The 19,445-nt window shown below is 37.8% G+C and overlaps 1 protein-coding gene across 1 annotated transcript in view; it reads left to right on the top strand.

Annotated features, from left to right (window-relative positions):
* The first annotated feature begins 338 nt into the window (after nucleotides 1-338).
* MYPN (myopalladin) overlaps nucleotides 339-19,445 on the top strand; it is a 136,408-nt gene continuing 117,301 nt past the window's right edge. Inside the window, exon 1 of the mRNA XM_074958881.1 lies at nucleotides 339-415. The gene's annotated coding sequence lies outside the window, so the exon portion shown is untranslated. The remainder of the gene's footprint in view (nucleotides 416-19,445) is intronic.

A 19,445-nucleotide genomic window follows, 5' to 3' on the forward strand; every position in this document is an offset into this window, starting at 1 on the left:
GTATCCAGAGTGTCTTAAGTGTTGGATAATAGGACAGCAATCCTAGTGTAATTAAAATGTTCTCTTGATTACTTCTTTAAGGATGAAATACTGATCTTTAATGCTTTAGGTACATTGTTCTAGAAATATTATATCAATAACTGAGTCATTTCTGTCCTTCAGAGGCTAATTTGAGAACACAAATCTTAGCTTATAAAATAGCAGCTCCAAGTAGTGCCACATGCTGCTGATTCTGACATGACACCATGTCTTTCCATGGCAGGATGATGAAGCACCCTAAAATTAGCCTCCTTACTACTTCGTAAAGAGCAAGCAGGGAGGCAGCAGCCTGCACTAAGACAAGCAAAGAAGCACGGGACAGGAAGGACACTGTACCGAGGCTCGCTCACACACAGGCAGGTCACATCACTTCATGGTGAGTAGAGTTGGCTTTTTGATAAATTTCTGTGCTGGACTGTTTTAGTGTAATTAATTATCCTAAAATGTTCTAGGGAGGAGCTAGGTTCTCTCATTGTGAAAGCAGAAGGAAAGGTCTGAATGTGAACCCAGAAGGGAGGAGTCTGTTCTCCCAGGGATTGGGGCAAGGAGGAGGGAGAGTCTCACGGAAAAGCAAAAGGGATGGATTTCTTCTCTCAGGGGGGTGGGGCTGAACTGCAAGAGTTAACAGGCTGGAGGGCTGCACTGGATGAGACAGGACGGGAGATTATGGGAAGTAAATAATGCTTGTGTGGAAACTGGAGACACCCCTTCTCTCCCACTTCCCAGGCTGACTTTTTTCTAACACTCTCCAGCAAAACATTTTCCAGGAGATAAAGTCTGTATTTCTACAAGGAGTACTCAGTTGGAGAGAGAGGATTCTCTGTGAAAGTGGGAAGGTGTGTATCTGGTGAGTAGGGGGGCAGCAACGCAGAGTGGTAGAGAGAGAATTGAAGTAGATAGTGGGGTCGCTGCACCAGGAAGAGGTTTGGAGCTGGGGAGCATCTGACCAGTGGGAGCAGCCCTGGACCTGCAAGTGGGGAAGAAAATCCAGGAGGTAATGTTTGACTACAAGAGGGCAGGATGGACACAGAGTGACATGGGTGCTGGACTGGTTGATGGTAAAAGAAGGAAGCACAGAGTGTGAGGGTTCAAGGTAGTCCTAGGAGGTGGGGATCTCAGCCCCTAGGTAACTAACAGCTTCAGACCTTCTGCCCAGGTGGTTATTGGACATGCTAATTCATTTCTCTATTCCTGTAATAATAGGCAGGGAGAGAAAAGGCAGAAAGAAAGTAAGTAGGAGGAACAAAATATTTAAATTCAGTCCCATTGGTTTTTCCTGTAGTTAACTCTCAAAAAGATGGGATGTCTGCCAACAAGGAATCTATCTATCTAGTCTTCTGTTCATTCTGATTAGTGCAGGGTTGATGGTCAATAAAGTTTCCCACCTTTCATGATTAAATTAAGGACAAGGCCCCGGACTTTGCATGCACCACTCAAACCTAGTAAGAACTATCTTGGTATAATTGGCACCACCCCGGAATATAGAATCATAGATATATATTGCCGGAAGGCATCTTGAGAGGTCATCTAGTCTAACCCCTGTGCTGAGACAGGACCAAATATACCTAGACCAGGATTGTCTAGCCTGTTCTTAAAAGCCTCCAGTGATGGGGAATGCACAATCTCCCTTGGTAACTTAAATCTCCCTTAGTATAGATTACACCCATTACTTTTTGTCCTACCTTCAGTGGACATGGAGAACAATTGATTACCTTCTTCTTTATAACAGTTCTTCATATATTTGAAAACTGTTATCAGGTCCACCCTCAGTCATCTTTCCCAGAATTGCTCCAGCTGGTTCCTTAAATATCCTAGGTTGAATTTCATCAGGTCTAATATGAATATATCTAACTTATCTCAATAGTCTTTAAGCTGTTCTTTCCGTATTCTGGCTTGTGTTCCTTCCCCCTTATTGTTAATATTAATTGTGTTAAGCATCTGGTCAAAATTAACCTTGTTAGTGAAGACTGAAGCAAAATAGGCATTAAACACTTCATCCTTCATGGTGTTGTCCGTTATTAGCTCTCTTTCTCTGCTAAGTAGTGGACCTTCACTTTGTCTTTCTCTTGCTCCTAATATACTTATAGAACCTCTTTAATTCCCTTTTATGTCCCTTGCCAGGTGTAACTCATTTTGTGCCTTAGACTTTCTGATTTTGTCCTTACATGCTTATGCTATTCTTTTGTACTCACGTTTAGCAATTTGTCCATATTTTGTAGGATTCCTTTTTGATTTTCAGGTAATTAAAGAGCTTCTGATACAGCCATATTGGTCTCTTGCTATTCTTCCTATCTTTCCTTTGCATTGGAATAGTTTGCTGTTGTGCTTTTAATACTGTCTCCTTGAGAAACTAGCAACTCACCTGCACTCCTTTTCCCTTCAATTTGCTTCCCATGGGCACTTACCTACCAGTTCTCCGAGTTTGTCTCCTTTTTGACATCCTATGTCCTTATTCTGCTGCTCTCACTCCTTCATTTACTTAGAAACATGACATCTGTCATTTCACTACCACTTTCACCCACATTGCCTTCCACCTTCAGATTCACAACCAATTCCTCCATTAGTCAGAATCAAATCTAAAATGGCTGCTTCCCTGGTTACTTCCTCCACCTTCTGAAATGAAAAGTTGTTCCCAATACATATCAATAGCATACTGGACATTTTGGGCTTAGACATATTGCTTTTCTAACAGGTGTCTGGGTAGTTAAAGCCCCCAAATACTACCAGGTCTTGTGTTTTATGTATTTCTGTTTTGTTCTAGAAATGCCTCATCCACCTCCTCTTCCTGATTTAGTGGTCTATAGTAGACTCCTACAATGATGTCACCCCTCTTTTCCCCCTTCACCCAGAGACTTTCAACTGGTCTGCGTCTCACCTCCTTCTGGACCTTAGAAAAAGCATATAAATTCTTGATGTTCAATGCAACACCTCCTCCCTTTTTTTCCTGCCTCTCCTTTCTGAACAAGCTGTACCTCTCTGTAGCGATATTGCAATCATAAGATTCATCCTACTGTGTCTTGGTGATACAATTAAGTCATAATTTAGTTATGTACTAAGACTTCCAGTTCTTCCTGTTCATTCCCATAGTCCTTGCATTTGTGTGTAGACATCTAAGATGTTGATCAGATTCCCCCATTGTATTCCATCTTGTTGCTCCTATGACCCTATTGGTAGAACATGGACTGAAAGGGAATTATCAAGGATATAGTGTGGCTGTGCTGTTTGCATCTGGTCTAAACACAGGAGATTTCCCACTCCAGAAATTAACTGAATGCAGTGTGTTCATGTTGGACGAGAGTCCTGGGATTAAAAGGAGAATAGGACCATTTTTGGCCTACAGATCATGAGGAGCACCACAGTCTATATGTGAGCAGATGGGAGTTCTGACTCCTGTTTGAACTTTTACTCTAAATTTCCTTCATTTTCCGTGATTAAAATCTCAACCTTACCACTGTACTGGTGTATTTTTTGCATAATTTACTTTGATTTAGGGGGGAAATTTGAGGTTATGTGATAAATCCAACCAGAACCACAGGGGAAAATTTGTAGAAAATGGAATCACAACTACCATCTACAGCACAAAATGTACACAGATATTCCACTGACTCCTTATGTCACTGGAAGTCTCATATCTAAATATTCATGAAGTTTAACCTTAGGAGATTGGAATGGCTGCAAGCTAGCGATCTTTTTTCCCCCTGTTCATTAAAACAGAATTATGCAAGAGTGGTGACAATTTTTGTTGTTGATTTTTCACGTCAAATTCAGGTGATTTGAGGCTTCCTACATTTTATTTTTCTGGAAAATCTTGACAATGTTTCTTTCAAAATGTGAAAATACAAAAAGCCACATCAACTCAATATTTCACGTTTGCAGAAATAAAGTCAAAGCCATTCTATATACCACTTTCAAAGAGCAGCAGTAGAGCAGTTTTCTTTGGCAAACCCCCATCATCTGTACTTGGTGTCTTCTTATTTAACGGGGAGGAAAGTATCAGTGGCTTACTCTAATCTCCACCAAGGAGCTACCAAGCATGATCACTGATCCTAATTTAGAATTCCTTCTCCCCACCACACACACTTTGCAGCACAGACAACACAGAGCTGCTACCTGCTTCTTGACACGGATGTAAGCCTTTGTAAGCATGTTTTTGAGGAAAATCCTAGGACCCTGGAAATACAAGAGACACTATATTTCTGACAGTCTCAGAGGAAAACCCACAAAATGCAGCCTCTCCCCACTGTGAAACTGAGTCATAACAGTTTCTGCTCTCCCTCCTGAACACCTGTGGCAGGCACAGCCAATCAATATACCAGAAGAAATACTATACAACCAATTTCAGCTTAAAACTCAACATTCTAAATACGCCACAAAAAATGCTTTGAGACTTAGATAGCCACCCAGACTTGCAAAAAATGGTGTCCCCAACTTGACAATAATTTTCATAAATGTGAACATTTCCATACAGAAAATACTATATGATGATGAAATCAGGATAAACTCAAAAGTCAGACAAGACTGCTTATCAGATGTAAACATAATGAACCAAATTTATTTTTGGTATAATTCCACAGTTTTAAATACATGGGCTGAAACCAAGTGATATTTGGCCCTTTTGGCTGATTTTTGTAATAATAAATATTTTTGTAATAAATAATATTAGAAATTAGAGTTCCAATTCCTGAAAAATAGTCATTTTATGAACTTTATAAACCCAGTTGGCCTCCTGGTGGAGTTTGTAAATTGGCCTTTAAATAGTCAGTTCACGACCATTATAAGCCTAGTTGGCTTCTCCAATGAGTTTATAATAGCCAGGAGCATTGAAATAGTTGTTCATAACTATAATAATCTCCACTGGCTTCTGTGCAGCATTTATAATAGATGTGAACCTAGAAATAGCCTGTTTATAACCATTATAAACTCTGTCAACATGTCAAATTAGTTAATATTAGCTATGATCTCTGAATACAAAGTTCTTAAGAGTTATAATGTCTGCATATTTACACATAGAGTTTATGATAACCATTAACTTTTAAAAACATATTGCCTAACATAAGATTTAGTTAGAATTTTTAATTACAAGGACCAAATCTTGCAGTCTCCCCAATGTAGTCCTTACTATTCCATTGACTTCACTATGACCTTTGACTGAGTAAGGACATCCATATTTAACCCAATAAGTCTAAAATACATTTTAATGATGATATTACGTTTTTTGATGATTTCTTCCAACCCCTCCTCAAAATAAACTTCCCCTTCTTACCCCTCTCAAAACAAATTAAAAGAAAAATCACTTGACAAATAGATTAAAGGATTCAAAATTTGTATAAAAAATAAGGCCATACATCTACATACTTTAGGTTTTTTAGGTTAAGATTAGAAATTTAAGGAAGTTAGTAGATAAAGTGTTGTTATTGTGAAGTTTGTAGCCATATCTCACTTAAACATCAAAGGAGCATTATAGTTTGAAAGACACCCTAAACAATAGAAACTCTGGAGATTCAACCATAATACTTAATTCTATCCCCATATCTTTGCACATACAGTAATCAACATAAAAAGGGGAAAATCTGAGGGTATGTCTACACTACAGAGGCACAGCTTCACCACTGCAGCTGTGCTGCTGTAGCATCATAGTGTAAATGCTTCCTACATTGACAGAAGAGGTTTTTCCATTGATGTAGTTAATCCACCTCTCTGAAAGGTGGTAGCTAGGTTGATGGAAGAATTCTTCTGTCAACCTAGCTACATTTACAGTGGAGGAGATAGGTCAACCTAATTACGTCGCTGTGACCCTAAGAGCATCCCAGTCCCAGAGGGCAAGAGGGTCCGTGGTATCACGTAATGAGTTTCAGCTGGCCTGATGAATTCAGTGTACCCCAACTCAATATGGTTATAATCTATATCTAAAAAGGTATCATGTAATATGTCATTGGAAAACTAACAACTCACTGATCATTAATATTGCTGTGTGATATATGTATACAGTATGTATTAAGAGTTACGGATATATGCTTGAATTATAACTAAAGTGTATTTATACCAGGCATATTGGGGGAGTTAGTAAACAGGTCTGACCTAACAAGCGTGAGAGGAGACAGTTTAGAGGAACTTTATCTGGGCTATAAAGACTGGGGATCTGAACCCCAAGCAATAAGCAATTGAATCAACTGATTGTATACAATATTTCTGTACTATAAAAATGTATCCAGTGAGGTGTTTTGTGAAAGGCTCTAACACACGGGTGATTAATATCCCTGTGAATTGTATGTATTAACACTACATAAGAAATTATGGATATTCATTAATATTATGCTTTACAGTCTGTGACCAAAGGGAGAAACAGGTCTCTCCAAGATAGGAGGTAATGTTACATCTATCTATCTGTCTCCAATAAAATTAAGCAAGTTGTGACCAGAAAACAATGAAAGCCGCATTTACATTCAAATTAGCTGGGGGATGGCAAGACCACAGGAAGGGAAGAACAGCATGAGGTCATCCTGCCTCTTGAATAAAGGTCACTGAACTTTGAGAGATATAAGTAGAGACAGAAAGCTATTTTGGCACCCATCATTAGACTGACAAAGAGCCAGAGCTCTTTCAAGCTAAGAAAGATGGGGCCTTCAACTAAGAGGGGGTTCAAGTATCTGGAAACTGAATATAGGTGAGAAACATGCTGAGGCAAAGATCTTTCACCTAGGAAGCCAACACCTTGTACTTCTGTGGAAGGTCCTGCCTGAGGGAAAGTCAGTCATGGCTGGAAAGAAGAATGACTGGTGAGAGAAACCATCCTGAACACAGCCTGTACCTTGCTAGATTAAGTTTTAGCCTTATAGATATGTTTTCACACATTTGCTTGTAACCATCTCTGCTTTTATTTCTTTTACTTGGCATCACTTAACCTATGTCCTATTGCTAATTATCTGGTTTTGTAAACCAACTCAGTGCTGTGTTTGAAGGAAAGGGTGTATTTACCTCAGTTAAGTTAATAAGCTGTATGTACTTTAGTCTCTTTAAAGGAGCAAACAAACGTTATTTCTCTGCAGGCTCCAGGAGAGGGCTAGGCAGATGGTTTTGTGAAAATTCAGGACTGGAACTGTGTTGGGGTCATCCTTAAAATCGTAACCACGGCTGGTGGAAGCCAGGGTAGGGCTGTTGTGCTGTAAGCAGGCTGCTGGAGTCAGACCTGCTGATCCAGGGATCTACAGCACACAGATGCTCAGGGTACGACCTACACATTTGTTAACTGGGTGCTGGTGTCCAGGCTGTGAGCCACAGCAGCAGGGCATTTGAAGCACCCAGGGTTACAGGGGAGGTAATCATTTGTCTGGATTGTACCCTGAAATGTGACAGTTGCACAGTGAAAGATCAATATTAATGCTCTCCACTCATAGGAAAGATTTTTCATGTATCCTATATATGTGTGACAAAGACTGTGGTCAAGATTTTCAAAAATGGGAATCTAAAACTAAGCTCCTTTAATCCACATTCAGGCTCATAAATACATCTGGCCTTAAATCACTCTAATTAGATGCCCACAATGACTTAACTAAACAGATGTTTTTTTCCTTGTATATTTTGGGGTCTGGAGTCTTCTAAAGGTCTTCCTCTTTTAAGCAAACAGACACAAGACATTTAAAAAATGCATCACAGGCATGCCAGGCAATAAGAACATTAATTTTATAACAAGTATGATTGCACAAGGATTTAGTATAAGTCACTGATGAACTAATCGGTCTAAAGTTAGTTTGCAAATTACACAGTTTGTCAGATCAGGCTATATTTAAATTCTATGATATATCTTTTGATCCTTTGCTTTGGGTGAGTTGGTAGCTTATATATGTCAACTAAATGGCTCAGGAGGCTGAACTGTATATACAAAGCAACTGGATTAAATCTAGTCATTAAAATATGCCGATTGTTTGGAGGGTTGTTTGAAATTTGTTGATGATGTCATGTCAGTTTCTATTAGAGGACATATATCCACAACATACATACACACAAATCACACTTGGTGCATATGTCATCTTTGTTGGGCTGCTCAGCATAGAGTGAATGGCTGACAAAAAGTTCTGTCTTCTACTATTCTTAAATTATTTCCCTCTGGTCAAAGTTATGGTACATTAGTGGGTACACTTACATTGGCACTCCCCACACAATGCTTGCTCTTGGATAAACAAAGGGCTTCAGTTACCATCAATGTTACACAAATTTGCACAACTTTTCACAAGTACTAAATTCATTTGAAAAGATATATTTAAAGAAGTTTCATTTTCACACTCTGAAAAGTTTGCCTGAAGTATTTTCTAAATTTTTATGTACTTTCTCAGTATTTTGAAGTGAATTCTGACTATATCATCATCATCCAAAAAAAAAAAAAGTAGTGTCTCATTGTAACAAAACTTTCAGTTTCTTCTTGAAGAGTCGTCAATAACTAGAAGATTGAAATGTGTTTGTATTTAGTTAACATACAATTTGTGCCACATTGTCATATAATAATAATAATACCTATCTCTTATATGGTGCTTTTTGATAAGTAGATCTGAAAGCACTTTACAAGATGACCACAAATTACTTTATACTGAAAGTCAGTTAAAACTAAAATGAAAATTAAAGCTTAAAGACATGACTTAAAGAAGGAGATGGCTCAGTGGCCTGAGGGAGGAAGAAGAGAATTTCAGACAGAGGAGGCCGTACAAGGGAAAGAGTGAAGAATCACAGGCAGGGGAGAGTAAGTAAGTTGATAAAATAATGTGACACACGGGAGTGCAGGTAAAAGCCTAAAATTTATTTCCCAACCCAGTCACCTAACAAGGGTGAGGATTTCAGAAAGTTAATGCGCCAGTTATGTAGAAGCCAGTAGCTACTATTACAAAGTAAAGGAAGTCCATAGAGTGTTTTGGAAAAAAGGAGAATAATTTTAAATTCCATAAAACTTCTGTTCTACCCCCACTTCACTCTCGAATATAATTAGTTAGTAAGGGCCAGATTCAAAGGCAGTCAAAGTCAACTGGAGTCTCATAATTGACTTTGGAGGGCTTTGGATCACGCTCCAGAGACAATAGTATTCTCCATTAGTTCCTCCTCTAGGATATGTTGTGAGGATGACAGTGAAAACTAAATGTTTTCAATAACTATAGGTATCATGATTCTGGAAAGTATTATCACCTACATGTGAGTTCTACTTTATGATGGTTGATAATGAGACACAGTTAAATTGAACGGGCACATTTTACAGTGCCATCCATCTCAGATTCAGGAGCCTTAAGAGCACTGCGCTGTGTTGGTGAATGGATGCTCATTATTTAAACATAGGTAAAAGCTTTGTCTGTCTTTTAAAAGACCCTACATTTTCTTGTTCAAGTGAAAGTCACTTCTCCTGTGTAAAGCCTGAGTAACCAGTCATTCTCAGCAGAAGTGTAGATAGGTTGGAGAGGTGAAATCTACACCTTCAACTCAGAGCCACACATACATGTAGCCACTAGTTCACTTTCTGGCTCGTATAATGACTGAAGTCCCTTTGTACTACTTGCCCAGGGTGTTGAGACCTTTTGCTCTATATAAATAGGAGAATTATGTTTATTCCCTGATCTGCCCCATTGTAACATTCAAGCAGGCCTATTTCCCATTTCATCCAATTATACCATGCTAAATAAATTATCTCTTTCCTTGGTGTTTACATCCTTCAAATATTTGTAAATTGTTATCATGCTACTCTCCTTATCTCTTAAAGCTATACAAATTAATTTTTCCTCTTCAGTTAATCCCTCCAGCTTCTTAACTGGTCATTTATGTTGCTTTTCTCTGAACTCTGTCCCATACCTGCTTATCTTATGAGATCTATTAAGCACAAAGTCTGAGGGGTTCTAGCTAGAACCCATAATTATCACTGAAAAATCTTTGAGAATGACTGGGAGGCAAGTGATGGTAAAAAGCTGTAAAAATAGGTTGGAAAACTAATGTCCCCATCCCCTTGTATCAACAAACCTGGTAGTTAAACCATTCTAGTTAGGAGTGATTCTTACTGTAGGCTAGTGCCCCTACACTGGGGATAGACAGACACCCACACCCAGGTTAAGTTTCTGTCCCTTTTATTAGGGGTCTGTTTGGTGTCTTCCCAAACAGAGCAAGAAAATTATCAAAAAAGCAACACTCACAACAGGAGTTCAGATTGAGGTCTCCTAGCCTCCAGTAGCTACCTTAGGCAGCCTGCCACCTCCCACTCTGTTTATCAGAGTATTCTCTTTCTTAACTTTCTCTGCCTTCATGCCTGAGCTCTCCTTTATAGTCCAGCTGTGAGTGTGGGCCAGTCATGAGGTGCTAATCAGCTGTGCCAGCTGATTCCCAGCACCTGTCTGCTAAGCTGCTCTGAGGTACTGTCAGCTGCTCCCTGTCCCACCCACCCTGACCTCCCCAGGGTATTAAAGGAGAAGATCGTCCTGTTACACTTACTAAATATCATTTTGACTTCTGGGTTATTAAATCTTTTGTCCTATTGGATATCTTATTGGCATTAACTTCCTCTAGAGTTCTGCTGTTTGCAGCTGGTGTCAAGGTTTCTGATGCTCCAAAGTTCTAGCCATTCATTCTATTTTTGGTTGCTCTAAGACTCCAAAATGGGTTGGCTTCCACTACTGGCTTCAGTTCTTCAGGCTCCTACTAGCTATGTGATCCTTTCAAAATAAATTCATACTGGACTTCAAACCCTTAAAAAACCATTCAAGGTCACCATACATAATAAGAAAATGATACATGAGTGTTCACAAGTGCTGAAGGCATCTCCAGTCTATATAAATTGTGCATTAGGAATCAGTGCAGCAGTGTGACATCAGCTCAGATAGCAGGCAGCAATCTCTGAGCATCTTTCCTTCATTACAGTATACGCTAACATTCATCACGCTTGTACTAATAGTCACCACAGTTGTTTTGCTGTTTTAGTTCAAAAAGGCAGCTGTTGCAGATAGACCCTCACCTAAATTCTTTAGGTTTTCAGCTCAAATATACTGGGTCAAATTCTGCTCTCCATTACACATATGCAATTACACTTAAGTCATACCAGTAAAAAATGTATTGTGATATTTTTGGTTAAATATATAGTTGTATATAGTAAAATAAATGGTGAAAGATATGCATTATTAAATGAGCTTTTAATCAGGACTTCTGACTTTTAAAACACCTTGTTTGAGGTCCATAGTTTTCTAAAAATTGCCCATTTCCAATATATTCTGTGATAATCAGCTATGGTCAAATGTGGAATATCAATGTGCTTTCTATGGCATTATTCAAATGACTTATTGATTTGGTAACGGGAGCACATGTTGCTAAGGAAAGATAGCCACATATTGAATTTTGCTCAGCTGCTACTGCCCACTTCTGTCGACTGTTTTTCCCTTGTTAGTTATTTTAAAAGCTTTGGATCTTAGTATAGTTAATGGATAAGACCTATTGGTCATTGAGCTGATTGCCCAACAAGAGCAAGATACTTTTCTATGATAGAAGATTTATCAGCTGTTAAACTGATTCTCTCCGTGGTCTCAAAATTGTGTTCAGGCCAATTGATTGGAAGAGTGGTTACATTTATTACATATTTGAGAACACTAGAGGAGCTCGGGAAGCAAGGAGGAAGAAAGGAGAGAAAGGTAATGTAGTGGAGAGGTGCTTTAGTTTTGAGCTAGTTTTAAAAAGAATCCAGTTTAATCATCTTGGGGCTTGCATACTTCAGCCATTATACAATACTTGGCCAAACAACTGTGTCTGGTAAAATGGAAATGCCAAGTCCTTAGGCTGATGCTTATTTTTACAGGGAGCAAATTATTCAAACAATCCCCTCTCTCCTTCTTGAATTCAGCTCCATTGATGAGCTCAGCCTGATTGCAGCTATATAACTGGCTCAATCTTTTATTGCACCATCAAGAAAGTTTCCAATCCTTAAATGATAACAAAAAAGAAAAAGAAAAGAAGTGGCTGAGATATAGCTGGAAATTACTGAGACAAAGTTGAGATACTTCCAAAAACTAGTATGTGTGATGGAGCAGAAAAATAGTGATGGGGAACAGTAAGCTAATGTACAACAACCATTTCTTGGTGGCTCCTATCACTTCAATTCCAACTTCAGGGGGATGTTAAGAAACCAGAAAAGTGGAGAATCTGTTGATTTTCAGAGGGAAGTAGAAGTAAAGATCCAGCTGACCATGTTAAGCTTCTAACCTCTATAAAATGGTGTTTCCTACTTTTCTTTAGCTGCGTCCAAAACTGTGTCCCTGTCACTGAAGTCTAACATATAACATAGTTTTCTTTTATTTGTTTTTTTAGATTGTGACCTCTTGGGAGCAGGGAGTGTCATTTACTATATGTCTGAATGATGCATAGCACAATGGGGCCCTCCTAGTTCATGGACTGCAATAAAAAAAAATAAAAGCACAATCTTCCTAACCTCTCCCTTTCATTTTGGTCTCCTGAGTACAATGTGGAAATTTCACTCTTTCTATAAAATAATTATTTGTATATAGCGTCATCCTTTCTTTTCAAATATAGCATCTTTAGGATGAATTTATAAATAAATTCTGTGAGACTTGAGGCCTTCAGTCCACATTAATGCAGATGTTTAATACTCACCTAATTCTCAAATATCGCCATATTTCTGTCCATAAAACCACTATGCTTTACTGTCACATTGGGTTCCAGATAGTCTGCTTCTCACTATTCTGTACTTTGGTCCCTGTATTTAGTTACTTATTTTGTATTACAGAACTGTTGGCAGTAAAAGTTACTTTCTTACATATGGCGTAAATGAGAGGGTGGCAGATATGCTAGGTAAAGAATACCACAAAGGTAAAGCAGAATAAGTTCTAATTATACGTATTATTAAATTTAAAGCAGTTATTTAGAATCACTTTATCCTATTACTAAGTCTTTACCCAAATAGTTCAACTATTAATTTAATGTAGGCTGTAAGTCTTTCAATTTCTCTTAATTCTTTTATTCTTGTGACCCACATCCACATGGCCATCTAGCTTGTCCAGTTTTTATGAGAGCATTTCAGACAACATTTTATTTACTATTGCATGCAAAGATTCTATTATTCAAAGAAACCCAGTTTGCTGAAGAAACATGGGGATCTTGATGATATCACACAACATAGTATATGAAATGATGTTTGAGGGGTGAAACAGGACTGTGAAGGAAATCGCTGGTGCTAGGTTTTATTTTAGTGGTGTATATGATCAGTGTGATCAGCGCTTGTGTACACCAAAAAGGAAGATACAGGATACAATCCTTTCGCTATTGTAGAAAGTGGGAGTTTTGTCACTGATATCACTAGGACCATGGTTTAACCCTCAGACTCTGCTCTATGAAGTTCATAATCTAACAGACAAAGAGCTGATACAAAATATCCTGAAAGACCCAAAGGATGGTGTTAACTTAGAGAGCCATGTATCATTGTATTATTTTTAGAAATGGAGAGGTGACAAATAATAGTGTTTGTTTGTGGGGATTGCAGAAGAAATTAGTCTTGTTGTAGCTCTTTGGCAGTTTGGATTTGTATAATAGGAATTTCTGAGATTTCTATCACCTTTTGCTCAAAAAAAGTTCTTTGAAATTCTCTATAGTTAGGGATATATTCTCGCCTCCTTGGAGATATAACATAACTCCCATTTTCACTAATGTAAAGATGAAAGAAAAAAAGTACTACAATCAGGAATGAGAGACTAAAAAAACCATTTGTAGAACCCCGTATTTCTAATGACACAGTTAATTATCTTGGAATGAGCAAAAACCACAGGCCATACATTGATAGATATGTAATGTAGATGTTCTTTCATTTATGCATTAGATGTTTCTTTTGTAGGACACAATTTCTGCCTTCTACAAATATCAGTTTTTAATCAGTGTTTTCCTGTATTATGTAATACCCATATTTCATATGTTTAGTTCAAACTATTTTTAACAAAAGGATTAAAGAGAAAATAAAAAGGCCTGAGTCTGAATTCTTTACTCTGTCAAAATTCCTTTTGCAGCAGAGACCACAGTACAACACCGAAGACTTTAATGTTTAACTGTTTGTCAGGAATTCCAGTTAAATACTTTCAGGTGCCTTGTTATCAGACAGGGTCTCTTGCCCCTCCCCCCGCAGCAAGTGGATGTTTGAACCTCTTAATCTTCCTTTTGTATTTTCTATGCTTATTTTGCTGTTTGGAAGAACAAGTAGTTTTCTTTGATTCCTACAATATTTGTCAATCAGAGATTCTATCTTAGGTCCAAATTCTGCCAGAAGCTCTATAAGCAGACCTCTGCAGCCATATGGAGTTCTGTGCAGGCACAGGAATCCATTGTCTGGGTACACCGCAAGAAGGACAGGAGACACTTGTTATGGATTTTAAGCAGGTCACATATTATACAGAAGTCTGGGACTACCCAGCAGATAAAGTGTACAGTGCAGGCAAATCCATGTTTATTCAAATCAATTCTCCGGGGCTTCCACCAGCCCCCCCTTTGCTCTCTATGTTTGGGAGTGGGGATTCAACAAGATTTTCTCTTTGGACTCTCTCAGATACAAGCAAGCAAAATACTCATACATTTTTAGTTTGCTATTTTGGTTTGCTATCATATTGAAAAGCACAGTGAATATAGGATTAAACCGTGAACACACTGGATGAAGAAGAGAATAGAAGAACTGATTACAGCTCAATTAATCACTCAGTCAAGTACTACCTTTATGACTTTAGTTATGACTCCTTAGAAAGGGTCTGATCCTGAAATGAGTAATAGAACTCTCATTGATTTAAATGGAAATAGGATCAGACCGTGTCAATGAACACTATCTCTGACCTGCCTAACTCCTGTTTCATATACCTAATGATAGTGGGCAAATTCTGCAGTCCTTACTCAGGCAATACTTGTACTGAAACACAAAAATAGCCTTGTCATGTTAAATAGTAAAGTTATTGGGAGTTTCCTCTGAGTGAGAAAACAGTAAGGACTGAAGGATTGTTCCAGTGTGATTATTTGTGTCATATATTTAAAAAAAAAAACAGTACGCTGTTTTTTTCAATCCTTCTGATATGTCTACACTTTCTAATAATAGTATCTGAGTGCAGTCACCCAATGCTTTGCATGCTGGTGTTAAGAAATGCGCTGCGTAATGTTATGAAAGGAAAATATACAAACTGATATTATCTCACATGTTGCTTGAAAGTTACTATGGACCCATCTTTAGTGGCAACATCCAGGAAATTAATTTTAACATTTTTATTTAAAAAAGAACAAAGGCTTTGAGTTAAATAATTACAAATCCAGGATTAAAAGAAGACCTGACTTGCCAAAGCAGTTCAGAATACTAAACCATGAAATCGAGAATCCTACCTCGAATAACAGGTAATAACTGATTAGTCAGGGAAAGATGACCGAAACAACATAGCTAGGGTGAAATTCACAGCTCCTTCACCAAGTCTGTGTAACTAACTGGGCTTTGTACAAGGCACTAAAATGGAGATTTCAGGGATGAAATTCACGTCCAACCTGCAAGCCAGTTACAGAACTGTTATACATCTCCTCTGAAGCTGGTTCGCCAGCCCATAACAGCAAACGTTACTAATTCACTGTCTACTTTCTTCCCCAAATCATAAATAAATATATTCATCAGGAGGATGAACTAGATCAGCAGTTCCCAAAAGTGGGTATGTGATGGTGTTCCTAGTTGGTTACACCAGACAACTAAAAAAAATCCCTGAATCATTAGGCCTCAGTAGGATATATAATAAGACTGTGAAGGATTTAACAAGGAACTCAAAGCCTTGACAATAAATAAATAAATAAAATAAAAACTGAATCATTGTTTCCAGAACTATTGTATGTGAATGCTAAAAACTAACACATTAAAATCGAATGGGCAATCAGAACTCTGGTACCAACTATGATAGTAGTTCTGGTGATTCTGAAATCTTTTTATTTGGAACTGAATTGAAACCACAGACAAAAATCTGTTCATATATAAAATGACATCAGAAACATGGCCATCTTCCAAAATTTGACGTTTTAGACTTACAAAGTGAGCTCTTCACCCCAGCTCCCTCCCCTCTTTCACCAGATGAAAGGAATGAAAGGGCATAAAGAGGGCCTACAAGTTCTATAAATGGCCAGGGAAGAATTCCTTCAACATAGGCATAGAAGAAGACAGCCCTAAACTTAATTTTCTCCCCATATCCCACAGGGTTTGAGTTCGTGTGTTCTTCCCAAATAAAGCTGAATTCTTCCCAAATAAAAAGCAAATATTGCAAAAGAATGTATCAAAACACTGGAGAAGAGGAGGATTGTTGCGTGTCTGTGTTACCTCTTTGTATCACTTTCTAGTCCCTTAAACTCTTTATATCTTCATGTCATCTCTGAAGGGAATGAAATAATTTGTTGGTTGGTTTGTACATTTTAGAATGTATTCTTTTTTAGGGCTCAGTTCAAGAAGGCATCCTGCTGGGAACATGGGCTATATTTGGATTTAGGCCTAAATAAATTTGGTTGGTCAAATGTTTAATGAAAGTTAGCATTCTAAGGAGATGTGTGAGGCAGCTTTCTGGCTTGTGGGCAAAAGGTTATCAGGGTAAGGTCATCCACGTGCCCTAGATTCTGTTCCCACCTCTAAGAGTTATTTTCAGTGTCATAATTAACTCACTGTCATGAGGATGTGGGGGAATGAGTGAATGTGTATCAATGCTGATGAACTGCTAATTATGTTTAAACAATTGAGACATATATGTCTGGGGCCTAAGTAGAAGTTTGCCTACCAGCTCCTCATCATGACCTGTTTTCAAAAAATGTCTTGGTTATTAACGGATTGTTGCAAAACATGTACACTCTACCCTGGAATCATATATGTGATTTCAAGACAAAGATGCCAGGTCATTGGTCCATGTCAAATTACAGGCACCAGGCCTTTGAAGATATTGGGGTGTCCGCTGATCCAGCATAAGGGGACAGTGACCCCTATAAAAGACTAACCCTGCAGAAAGCAGGGGAAGGGCCTGTCTCACAACAGCATCACCACCCAATGTTGTATCTTGCTGTCTTCCCGGAACTGGCCATACAAAGAAGAAGAGGGGAAAGATACTGAACACTGGCTAAGCCAAGCCGAAGCCTACAACTGAGAGGGAAGAAACCAAACTTTCCTCCTGCATGCAAAAAATCTTCATTTCATTCTATTGTCAATAAAGATACTGGTAAATATTAACTTAGTTCCAAAACTAAGATCAATCTCATGAGTTAAGGACTTTAAGAAGAAGGCTTGAAAATTCTTCTGTAGAGCAATTGGAAGATGTTCAAATCACTCCAATGCCCATTAATGTGAGTCTCTATGTATGTGTGTCTCTTTGTGCATCACTAACTGTTCCTCAGGGTATAAACCATAGCCTTAAGTCTGTTATCTAAATAGTATCTCAAGGTTAAGCACGTGTCATCCTAAATCTGCTAGGAGTGAGGATTGTAGAAATCATTTTGTATCTGTGCAAGACTGCCAGAAAGATGCAGGCACTGTGTTAAAGTGGGGAGAGGAAACAGATTAAATAAACAAAAATCTGATGTGGTTTGTGTGAACTGTGAAGCTTCATAGGAGAGAGAGCCAAAGTAGGAAGTTACTAGGAAAGCATTCTAAGAGCTGTACTTCTTTAAAACCAACCTAAGACTAGCCTCTGTTTTTAACAAACTCTTAGTTAAATTGCTTAAAGGGAACAGCTTCTCCCCATAATCTTCCTGTGAAATATTAAAAGAATTGTTTTCCTTAACTTGTAAATTATAATTGGATTTAATGACTTATTGTAGTAATTGGTGAACCAGATAAACTGAACCACTGATTTATTGATTATACTTCAATTATAACCTTGATTTGACTATTGCATTGATTTAATGTAATCAATTAGGGTAGGAAGACTATAAATTTAATTACCTAGGGACATATTTAATATTTTAATTAATTTATAAATGATACATTGGACTGATTTATCTCTCAACTTCAGTGTGGACAAAATAACCTACATAGAAGTAAAAGATAAAACCATTAAAATCATTCTTGAGCCCAACCTATAGTTTAATTACTTAAATCTGATCACACAATTATCCCTACAATCCATATTTAGAAAAGGACATGCACACATCTAGACAGGTAATGGAATTTATACCTTTTCAATGAAATGCAGCTGTATTCAGTACATGTGTGCAACTTTGTTGCTGGAGACTCGTTATAAAATAGAACATGAGGGATGCTGACAACAGCAGGTAGTTGTTTGTCTACTTAAATTTATAAGACGGCCTTTAAATAGTAAAAAAGGACAGTCCACTGATATGACAAACCTGGGATTACTATTTAGTAAAATAGTGCATTTATCTCCACTGAGGAATTTCTGTATCATTGAGATAATATACCGGTAATTATATCTAATTGAATATAAATGAGAAAACCTAGCAGCTAATGTTGTGTACTCAGATTACACTCTCAGCCTGGCACAGCCTTGGTGCATGAGTATTTGTTTTCCTCTTTTCTGTTGTCCATTTTTCATGTCTCATTGTACATTAAGATTGAAGTTGGGGTCATGCACTTTAACAAATTACCGGAGGTTATTTTTGTACACGGTAGTGAATATAAATTGCTTGAATATCCTATTTCTAGATTTCCTTTTACTTTCTTTAGTTGAGTAGTCCTTATTTGGACTATGCATTCTGGTTAGTTTTGTATGCTATGGTGAATTACATAACTCTTGGAATATGTTATGATATACCCATGTGAGTTAAACACCTGGAACATGTTATGATGTACTCAAGTGGGTTAAGCAACTGGGAATGTATTATATCTTTGATGTAAGAATTCCTTACTGTGTCTTAGTTATATTAATTAGATGGGTTCAAAAGGGAGGTATGTCTTCTGCTGAATGGATATTCTTTCTTGTTTTGCAATTTCATTACAAATATTAAGGTCTTGTTTGGAGTGTAGGGGCCTACAGACTCCAATAAAGACGAAATGTCGGTGATCAGAGTTAAGGGGTGCTGAGATAATATTCCTCCTTGAAATTCACCTATGCCCATAAGCACTTACGCACATATTTAACTTCAAGCATGTCACTAGTGCCATTGACATCAATGGAATGACTGATGTGCTTGAAGATAAGTACATGTTTAAGAGCTTTGCTGAGTCAGGATCTTAATCAGTAGAAAACAAACTGTACTAAACCCAAAGAAATGTAAGTAGATCAAGTTTTGTTTTCTTCCTTTAATTCTCACAGTTGTGATGGGACAATTTTAATACATAAATTGTTTAAACTTGTAGTTATGGATATTGGATGTGAAATCCTGGACCCACTGAAGTCAATGGCTTCAGTACAGGCAGGATTTCACCTATAATTTCATACTGAATTAGTTTTCTGTTT

Source organism: Natator depressus, chromosome 7 (assembly GCF_965152275.1).
Source record: "Natator depressus isolate rNatDep1 chromosome 7, rNatDep2.hap1, whole genome shotgun sequence".
In the NCBI taxonomy this organism is placed as follows: Eukaryota; Metazoa; Chordata; order Testudines; family Cheloniidae; genus Natator; species Natator depressus.